We start from the raw sequence: 11,212 nt of genomic DNA, 5'->3' as shown, positions 1-11,212 counted from the left end.
TGTGGCTAGAGAAATTGAACTCAGGTGTGGACAACCACAGTTATAGTATGTTTTAACAAGGGGGGCAATCACTTTTTCACACAGGGCCATGATGGTTTGGATTTTTTTTTCACCTTTAATAATAAACACCTTCATTTACAAATTGCATTTTGTGTTTACTTGTGTTGTCCTTGACTATTGTTTAAATTGGTTTGATGTTCCGAAACACTTAAGTGTGACAAACATGCAAAGGAACAGGAAATGAGGAAGGGGGCAAACACTTTTTCACAGCACTGTACCTGTCTAAGACAGGCATTTTCACCCACTTCCGGGCATAGTTCCCACAGGAGCCTATGCCTCTTCCCGTCCCGCCACGCTGTCACACACAGCAGTCCCAGAGACAGCAGGGAGCATGCACAGTAGGGAACCAGAAAGTGAAGCCGCAAGGCTTCATTTCCTGAATCCCATACCGAAGATGGGGGCGGCAGCAACCGAGGGCCAAGCGACTATTTGGCCTCAGGTGCCAACATCGCTGGACCATGGGACAGGTGAGTGTCCTTATTCTAAAAGTCAGCAGCTGTATTTGTAGCTGCTGACTTTAAAGGGACACCCTCTTTAAAGTATTTAGGTATTCATCTTACAACTAGCCTTACCAATTTATTCAAATACAATTATCTAGATCTACTTAAAAAAAATGATACCCTTTGGTGTCACTATAGTTTTTTTTTTGATGCTACATTTATCTATAGCACATTATATTTGGAAGGGACAGGGACAGCTTTATCTATCCTCTTACAACACCCACCCTTAAACCTTACTGAACCTACATAGCAGGTATTTAAATTGAGTGCTTCCTATACAATATCTTTTTCCCATTCACACTAGCAAAAGGAAAAAGACAAACTTACAAACAACATACAATACTACAACAGACAACAGAGGAACATCATCAAAAAAGAAAAACCACATAAGACAAATACAAATTAATCCTCACACACCCCACACCTGGCCCTCACTAGGCCTGTACAAGAAGCATTTGAAGTGACCCAATCCTATAAAAAAAACATTTCCCTTCTCCCCCCCCCACCTTCTAACATGGGGAGGGAAGAGAGAGGGAAAGAGAAAAAACAAAACCAACTTAACTGAGGAAAAGAGATGAAGAAGGGAGCGCCTCTGGGTGTAGATTTTTAAAAGGCAATTTTTTCACAGGTAAAACAAACAGATGATGCACTCACATTTTCCAAGGCATAAAAAGGCATGTAGAATACAAGGGGGGCGTTTTTTTCATCTGATTCGTCCGTCACATGGGATCCGGTCTGCGGGTGTCATGTTGCCACTGTCAATGTTGTCATCATGCCACTGTTTGGCCTGATGAAAGAGCGCGGCCGTCTCTCCACCTCGACCCGAACGCTCAGGAAACACGTCGCCCGCCGTGACGTTACAACCCCGCGACCCGCGTGTCACCGCTAACCAAGCCTCGCTTTGGAAACACATCCTCTGCGTCCATCAAGCCGGCATTTTTTAACAACAAACTCGTGGTAACGTCAGGAGAGGACAACATGACACCCGCGGACCGGATCCCATGTGACGGACGAATCAGATGAAAAAACCGCCCCCCTTGTATTCTACATGCCTTTTTATGCCTTGGAAAATGTGAGTGCATCATCTGTTTGTTTTACCTGTGAATAAATTGCCTTTTAAAAATCTACACCCAGAGACGCCCCCTTCTTCTTCTCTTTTCCTGCAACAGTCTAGGAGCCTGGTTTCAGCTCCCTGTGGTGGCAGCCCTGCATTCCAATGTCCCACTCAAAGAACGAAAGACACTTTCACGGGACTTGAGAACTAAAAGTCCTCATTCATATTATCGTCCAATATAACTTTATACAGACAGCCCTCTGGAGTATATTATTTTCTGATCTTTTGCACCTCTACTTGTCGTGTAACTTAACTGAGGAGAACGCGCATATGTCATCCTCCTGCCTGTGGTGCAAACCCCACCCCCCTCCTAACTAGCCAATCTATCACTATTTCAAAACTAAATCATTATGCATCATAGTTAGTCTCTTGGACTCCATTCTTGATCTTTCTGTTTGCTTTGTATCTTCTCTTCATTTTTCTCCAACCACACATGTGCCTCATTTGGAGTGTAAAAAAAAAAGAGTTTCACCTAGTGCCCCTACCCGTAGCCGAGATGGATATAACATGGCATATGTGATTTTTAATTGCTGCAATTTTTTCTTCATCTCCACAAACTTGGCTCTTTTTTTTTTGCAATTCTGGGGTGAAGTCTGAAAAGAATAGAATCTTGACTCTATTATGGTATATGTCTCTCCCCTCCCTGACCTTCTGGAGCATAACCTCCTTATCTTTGAAAAAAAGTAATTTCACCAAGAATGGTCTAGGTCGACCCCCTGGAGGTGGCACACATGTGCTCTCGCTATTACAAACAAAATGGGAAAAAACTCCCTTCCCCAGAATTTCCACAAGCCATTTCCCCATAAAACCTACAAGGTTAGAGCCCCCGCAGTGCTCAGGGAGTCCCAGAATTCTCACATTATTCCTACCCATTCGGTTCTCCATGTCCTCCATTTTAAAAAAATTTCACTATCTTCACTTCCTGCTTTTAGGGGTTTAGATCTTCCTCCACCAGGCTCATTCTCCCCTCCACAGCAACTCTAGATCTCCTTCCCCTGCAAAAATAGATCTCCCAGCAGCCAACATCAATAGACCTTATAGCACACCCCAGCACACCTTGCTGTTACATACATTCAGTTCTTGAGGTGCCGGAACTGCATTCCCGCTGAAAAAAAGCCCTTCCTAAATCCAACTGAGAATCTGTGACAAGACTTGAAAATTGCTGTTCACAGACGCTCCCCATTCAATCTGACAGAGCTTAAGCTATTTTGCAAAGAAGAATGGGCAAAAATGTCACTTTCTAGATGTGCAAAGCTGGTAGAGGCATCCCCCAAAAACACTTGAAGGTGTAATTGCAGCGAAAGGTGGTTCTACAAAGTAATGATTCGAGGTGACTGAATACAAATGCACCTCACACTTTTCACATATTCATTTGTAAAAAGTTTGGAAAACCGGTTATCATTTTCCTTCCACTTCACAATTATGTGCCACTTTGTGTTGGTCTATCACATAAAATCCCAATAAAATACATTTACGTTTTTGGTTGTAACATGACAAAATGTGGAAAATTTCAAGGGCTATGAATACTTTTTAACCACTTGCTTACTGGGCACTTAAACCCCCCTCAGTCCCAGACCAATTTTCAGCTTTCAGCGCTGATGCACTTTGAATGACAATTGCGCGGGCATACAACACTGTACCCAAATGAAATTTTTATCATTTTTTTCCCACAAATAGAGCTTTCTTTTGGTGGTATTTAGTTACAGCTCGGAGTTTTATTTTTTGCTAAACAAACAAAAAAAGATGCAAAAAAAAAAAAAAAAAAATCATGTTTTAATAGTTTGTTATAAAATTTTGCAAACGGGTCATTTTTCTCCTTCATTGAAGTGCGCTGATAAGGCGGCACTGATAGGCTGCATTGGTGGGCACTGATGGGCTGCATTGGTGGGCACTGATAGGCTGCATTGGTGGGCACTGATAGGCTGCACTTGTGGGCACTGATAGGCATAGTTAAGGCGGCACTAATAGGCACAGATAAGGCGGCACCGATGGGCACAGATAAGGCGGCACTGATGGGCAAAGATGGGCACAGATAAGATGGCACGGATGGGTGGCACGGATAAGTGGCACGGATGGGTGGCACGGATGGGCACTGATAGGTACCACAGATAGATGGGACTGATGGGCACTGATAGGTGGCACTGATAGGTGGCTCTGATAGGTGGCACTGCTGGGCACTGATGGGCGGCACTGCTGGGCACTGATGGGCGGCACTGCTGGGCACTGATGGGCGGCACTGGGGTGCAGCACCTTTGAGGCAGATTGGGTGGCACTGTGGGTGGCACTGTGGGTGGCACTGTGGGTGGCACTGTGGGGTGGCACTGTGGGGTGGCACTGTGGGTGGCACTGTGGGGTGGCACTGTGGGCATTATGGGCACAGACGGGGGGCACTTACTTTTACTTTGTTATATTTCAGGATGGCACTGCGGGAGGCAGGTGGGCACTGGCAGGTGGCATGTGGTGCCTTTCATTGCTGGCCGTGATCGGGACTGATGTCCCGATCACGGCCGCCGGTGATCGGCTTTTTTTTTTTCTCCTCGCGCTGTCAGCGCGAGGAGGAATAATAGCCGATTACCGGCTCCGTTCTATCACATGATCAGCTGTCATTGGCTGACAGCTGATCACGTGATAAGGGGTCGGGATCGACCCCTTACACGGATCGGTGATCAGGCGAGTCTCACGGACTCGCCGATCACAGAGCGCGCCGCGCGCGCCCCTCAGGGGGCGCGCAGGCCACTCGTAACCAGGACGACGTACCCAAGTGGTTAAAGGCACTGTGTGTGTGTATATATCTATCCATTAGGTCAGTAATACTATTCAACACTATAGAATATAGCTATAATGTCCCCAAATTCATCTTATTCCTATCTAGTGGTTTTGTCTCCTATGGGCCGGTAGGCCCATATCAGTATCCTGAGCTCGACATCATGCATACATACTATCTATATTTTTATAAATTTGCAAGCGTGAGCTGCACAGATACATTGAAGGTATGACATATAGGATTAAATGTGTTAGATTTAGTTCATTCATCCAAGTATCCTCTCTTCTCTCCCCACCCCCTTTTGCCTTTTAAGTTTCCCCTTTTTTATTTTCTAGCCTAACTCCCCCCCCCCCCCCAGTCTTTTCCTGAATTATGGTTTGCTATGCATGAAAACAATATGTTTAAAACTTGCATATGATTTTTTCACTTATATGTTGATACAGCTATTACGTACCTCTTTGAAAATAATTCTGTATAAAACCACTAGGGCATTTTTCAAGTGCTTTTGGGCTAAAAATAGCGCATGTAAAGCACCTGAAAAATGCCTCCCCTGCAGCCCCATTGTGAGAGCCTGAGTACTTTCACACTGGGGAGGTGAGCTTGCAGGACGTTAGAAAAAGTCCTGTGAACAGCATCTATCGGTTGGTGGGGGAGCAGTGTATACACCGCTCCTCCACCTCCCCGGCCATTTAAGTCAATGGGCACCACTGCTGAAGCGCCTTGCGGGCTCTTTTAACCCTTTATTCGGTTGTTAAAAGCCCCTTGCTAGCGGCCGAAAAGAACCAGTAAAATAAACAGTGCTTTACCACTAACGCCCCCGCCTCAATGTAAAAGTAGCATAAGTAGCTAAAATTATCTTTTTATATTTTTAGTCACATTTAATGCTTGCTTGTATGGTTTTTGAAGAAGCGGAAGTCTTTACCCGATCACCCTTTCAAGCATGCCCATGAAAAATATATGTAAACATGTGACTGCAAAGCTTGTATGATATTATAGACCCAGGGTCTACAATTTTACTTGACTTATTTTTATCTATGTGTAGCAATATGGACTGCCTTTGCAACGAACAGCTATTCCCTGCCATATCTCTATAGCATATTATCCCTCTAGTGCCCAGCATTACTAGACTGTCATCATATTTGTGAGATCAACCAAAGGGACTACATATCTCCAGAATCTTTGCTATCATCAGGGAGATCTATAAAATAAGCCAGAGACCCGCCCCACTCTCTTTCTCCTGGGCCTCATGTGTGAAGGATCTCTCCATGCAGGGAGAGTGAGATCACAGGCTACCATGCGGTCTACAGTTTTCCGACCTGACCAAGAAGGGTTCCAGCATTTCCTGACGTTCGTTAGACATCTGACCAGCACCATGTCTACCGTGCAGCAACCCACGTTTCGCATTTGCAACGGGTGATCATCACAAGCAGGTTGATAGTCAGGATTTGCTAGCTGGAAGGCGTCGATTCGGCATGGTCGTTGGTGAGAGGGACACTGCTCACCTTTGCAAACCTTTCCTTTGTTGTTTCACTGGGACACAGACAGATTTACCTTGGGAACATTTCACTTCACCTTTATATGGACACTGTACATAAGCATTTTTAGCTACAGTCATCACAAGATATCTTACCACTCTGTTAGTACACCTTATTGGATATAATTAATGAGCTCCAACTGCCAGTGAAGACTATCAGATCTGCAACAGGGACGTTCCGTCATTTCTACTTAAAGGGCTCTCATACCATTCTTGTTTAGCACCATCTCTCATTAGGATCAAAGGTAAAACAGGTTGGCCTGGGTTTGCTTTCTAGAAGTATTGTCAGAATTGTTGCCTAATGTTTGCTTATCCTTTCAGGTCATGTTCCAATGGTACTCTATTGTACATATGTGTATATAATATTCTGTTGTTGCCATCTGTCTTAACTGACATTTCATGAGGAGTCATTTGGATGAGTTTGATCTGCTATCCCAAACTCAGTTGAATCATCACAAATTTTGTACAACAATATCTTAACTGAAGTATTCCAGTAAACATTAATAGAATATAACTATCTTGAGTGTTGTCTTATTACTTAAAGGTGTCACAATGATGTCTGAAATCAGAGTGTCAGGTGGGTTGGAATGTTCACAGGGTCATTAGCGAGGCAGATGAGCAGGTAAATCCAAACAGTCCCCAAGGGGGCCATGCTACATATATATTAAATAAAAAATTACCTTTTTACTATACTTATGGCATGTTCTTTGAGGCATATATAAAGTCCCGCACTACATATATGTAGTAGCCTTTCCCTTTTCCAGAAATCGTGTTATGGTCACTTCTAGGTCCAACAGAGCATTATTCCATTCTTGTGATAGCTTTATACATTTTTGCCCTTTAACTGTTCCAGCAGTGCCATTTGTCCAGTCAATTTCCGGGTAATTAAAATCCCCCATTATTATTATTGTCCCAGCCCTTGCAGCCCTTTCTATTTCCACCTTCTCACCTCTAATGCCGCGTACACACGGGCGGACTGTATGGCCTACTTAGTCCGTCGAAACACATTTCAGCGGACAGTCCGCTCGTGTGTGGGCTTCAGCGGACTTTTTCAGTGTGCAGTCTGGCGTACTAAGTATTTTGGATTTTTCGAAATTCTGTCCGTCATACTTTGGTTTCAGCGGACAATCCGCTCGTGAGTAGGCTAGTTCAACGGACTAAGAATGGCGCATGCTCAGAAAGGATTCTACATCTTCTGCACTGACGATCTGATACCTCTGCTCCCAGGAGCGGACATACATGACATAGCTATCTCAGACCACGCACCCATTTCGGCGACCCTGGAGACCCCGGACGTGCACCCCAACCCCAAATTATGGCGCTTTCCATCCTACCTTCAGCACAATTCAGACTTTAAAGCATACATGGAGAAGGAGTGGGCAATCTATGCGCATACAAATGCGATACACACTGATAACCCCAACTTGTTTTGGGATGCTGGCAAAGCTTTTCTCCGAGGACGCATTATTTCTTATGCGTCCTCGTTCAAAAAGCATGCCCTTCACAACTACAAAACTTCCAGCTCCAGACTGCACCAGGCCCAATTAGCACTCTACGCTATTGACTCTCCCGAAAACCAGACGGCTTGGCACTCAGCCAAACAGTCTTTTGATGCATGGGCTGACACCCTGGAAATCACCAAAAAAACCTACCTCGACGCTACTCTTCATAAATTTGGCAACAAAGCTGGCAAACTTCTTGCCAGACTTTGCAAAGGCCCCTACCGCCCGACGATCATTCCATCCATTCGCGACTCGGACGGTCGTGTTGCTACCTCCCAGAAAGGCATAAACGCGGCAATGCTGCGCTACTATTCTACCCTCTACTCGGCTGACCCTATTGACCAACGCACAGCGCGAGACTTCCTTGATAAGGTTGACTTAACCTGCATATCCTCTGATCAACTCAATGAGCTGAATGCCCCCATCTCCCCTTCTGAAATTTCTTCCACAATTCGGTCTCTAGCCTCCTCCAAAGCCCCCGGCCCTGATGGCCTGACAGGCGAATTCTATAAATCTCTTGATCCCCTGCTAACTCCGACTCTTGCCAAGGTCTACCAGAACATATGGTCTGGCGGTGCCTATTTACCCTCTGGCAACCAAGCGATTATTAAACTACTAGAAAAAAAAGGGAAAGACCCGCAAGAACCAGGGTCGTATAGACCCATTTCGCTCCTAAATCTTGATGTCAAAATCCTTTCTAAAATAGTAGCCAACCGCCTGGCCAATATCATCTCCTTCCTGATACATTCCGCCCAATCAGGCTTTGTCAAGGGTATAACAGCGACCATTAATATCAGGAAGGTGATGATCGCACTGGAGCACGCTAGATGCAACCCTACTAGTGATCTAGCCATTATTACCCTAGATGCCGAAAAGGCTTTTGACAATGTTAATTTTGGGTGGCTATCCATGGTCCTGGGCGAGATGGGCTTCTCCGGCCCTTTTCTTCACTTAATCAGCTCTATGTATACATCCCCAACAGCTAGGCTTGTTGCCGCAGGCCTCTTATCGGACGAATTCCGCTTGTATAAAGGTACCAGACAGGGCTGCCCTCTATCCCCTCTCCTTTTTAACATTGCTATTGAGCCACTTTCTAGGTACTTATCGACTGTAGCCCCCTTACATGGGATCAAAATAGGGTCACATGAACTAAGAACGTCTCTCTTTGCTGACGATGTTCTTATTTTCTCTACCGACCCGTCCGCTGACATGCCCACGATCAAAGAGGTTTTTGACCAATTCCGACAATGCTCGGGCTTGCTCATAAATTATTCTAAAAGTGAAATACTCCCCTTAGGCTCCCACCCACATCCACTATGGGCACAACACTCCATTTTTACAATAGCGAAAACGCATATTACATACCTGGGAATTAAGATAGGGAGACTACCCTCTTCTCTATACCACCTGAATTACCCTCCCCTTTTTGACAAAATTAAACATGAATGTGAAAACTGGATGGATCTGCCTCTATCGCTTCTGGGAAGGTGCCATCTATTCAAAATGGTCAGTTTCGCACGCTTATTATATCCCCTTCAGACAATACCACTACTTCTCCGGCACAAGGACGTCAAACTCCTAAACGCCACAATCTCCAATTTCATATGGCGAGGCAAGAGACCACGCATAGCATTTACCAAACTCCACCTTCCCAGAACCGAGGGGGGCATCAGTTTCCCCAACCTTAGAACGTACAACCTAGCCTGTCTGTTAAGGGTAGGCATTGACTGGATAACCCAGAAATCCCGTTGCTCGAATTACCAACTGGAGTCCGAAATGACGCGCCCCTATTCCCTGTCTGCCCTTCTCCACTGTCAGTGGAAAACTCTCGACCCATCCTTTCAACACAATCTTCTCCTGAGAGATACAGCTATCGCCTGGAGAGAAGTCAGAAAAGGTCTCAAGTTATCTCCGTTCATGTCAAGACACCTCCCGATTCAGGGTCATCCAAACTTTACCCCGGGTCTGGACCACCATCCTTACGCAACATGGCGACAGAAAGGCCTTATTAACTTTTCATCCATGTGTGACTTGGACTCTGGTCGTGCATTATCTTTTCGGACCTTAGCCCAAAAATACTCCTTGCCGGATTCCTCTGCTTTTCACTACGGCCAGTGCCTCAGCTTTCTCCAGAAATCTTGCAGGGTAGAGCACTCGAGGTTCAAATCTTCTCTCATCGACACGCTTTTACGCAAAGACTCCTACAAAATCTCTGAAATCTACAAACCTCTACTTCTTAAAACAACGCCTTCTCTACATTCATCCTCGGTATCTAACTGGGCGAAAGACTTTTCGGACGATGACATAGTCGAAAAGATTCTGCATGGCCTTAACTCAGTATACCACCTAATCCCGAACGAATCTTGGAGGGAAACTCAACTTAAAATCTTGCACAGAGCGCATATACCGTTCCTCCCATCGGGGACACCCCATACTTCTCAAGCGTCACAGTGCCCTCTTTGCCAACAATCAAGACCTACTCTTGCCCGCCGCTACTGGTCCTGTTTGGCCATCTCTTCATTCTGGGATCGAATATTGGCCTTCATCTTTGAAGTTACACTACTGAAACTTCCCAAGGATCCACTACTCCTCATCTTCGGGTACTGGGATCCTAAATTACTCCCATGGTCAGCTGCCTCCTCACCCCCAGGCAAGGAATGGGCCCTGATTTGCCTGTTGCTTGCCAGGAGAGCCATTCTAGCAAACTGGACTGCCACTGCCATTTCTTCAGTTTCTCAAGTCAACAGAGACCTCAGGCACCTTCTTCTCTGGGACAAACTTAACACAAACCTACACCAACCTAAAGCCACACAACGTTTCCATAGTAGATGGGACCTGTACATCGCCTCCAAACTCACTCCACAGGAACGGACCCTCCTCAAAGACCATTCTTTCACTCGCAAGGACCCCCTGCTACCAGCGAATTTTACCGCATTGTGAAACTTTAATACCCAGTCTACAACACAGTGTATCTTCTATTCTTCAACACCACACCCCCACCACCGGTTGGGCTCCCACCCTCCTCAGGTGCGGACTGCTATACTATACCAGACTTGGCAAGTTCCCCCCCCCCTCCCCCCCCCTCTTTCCCTCTAGTAATCTGTTATTTCTTTATGTATATTCCTTGTAGGACCTTGGCTCCCCTAAAGGATTCCATGGTGCCATACCATGGCATCCGCAGATCCATCCAGTTGAGGTCATCCCCTTCTCCTTCTTGTGAGGGAGAATGGTTTGGCTTCCATTTCCTGCAAGGAGTAATATGTTTATGTTTTCAACGCATTTAAATGTCGATGCTACTACTTTCTTGTGATTCACACAGCTCTTTCAAAAATGCCTTTATTCATCTTACGGTATTTTCTTTGTCATGCACCTTCTTTTCAATAACATTTATTTGAAAAAAAAAAAAAGAAAGAAAGAAAGGATTTACACGGCGGAAGGGTGCATTGCTGTGTATTGGACTTCCTATTTCTAGTTCCGTCGTACGCGCTGTACACGTCATTGCGCAAGCTTTCGACGGACTGTTTGTGCATCCGTGTGTGGTCAAGTCCGTTCATTCGAAAGTATGACGGACTGTCCATCGGATTGTATGACGGACTAAGTAGGCCATACAGTCCGCCCGTGTGTATGCGGCTTTACACTGTGTGGCATATACTAAACTAAACTCCAATGATTACCTTTGTAGGATGCACAACCATGTGCAATTCCACCCATAATGCTTCAGCCTCATCACACTCTCCA

This window comes from Lithobates pipiens, unplaced genomic scaffold (assembly GCF_037356315.1).
Source record: "Lithobates pipiens isolate NorthernLeopardFrog02 unplaced genomic scaffold, aLitPip1_a1.2 Scaffold_25, whole genome shotgun sequence".
In the NCBI taxonomy this organism is placed as follows: domain Eukaryota; kingdom Metazoa; phylum Chordata; class Amphibia; order Anura; family Ranidae; genus Lithobates; species Lithobates pipiens.
Note: the sequence above shows the minus strand (reverse complement) of the source record.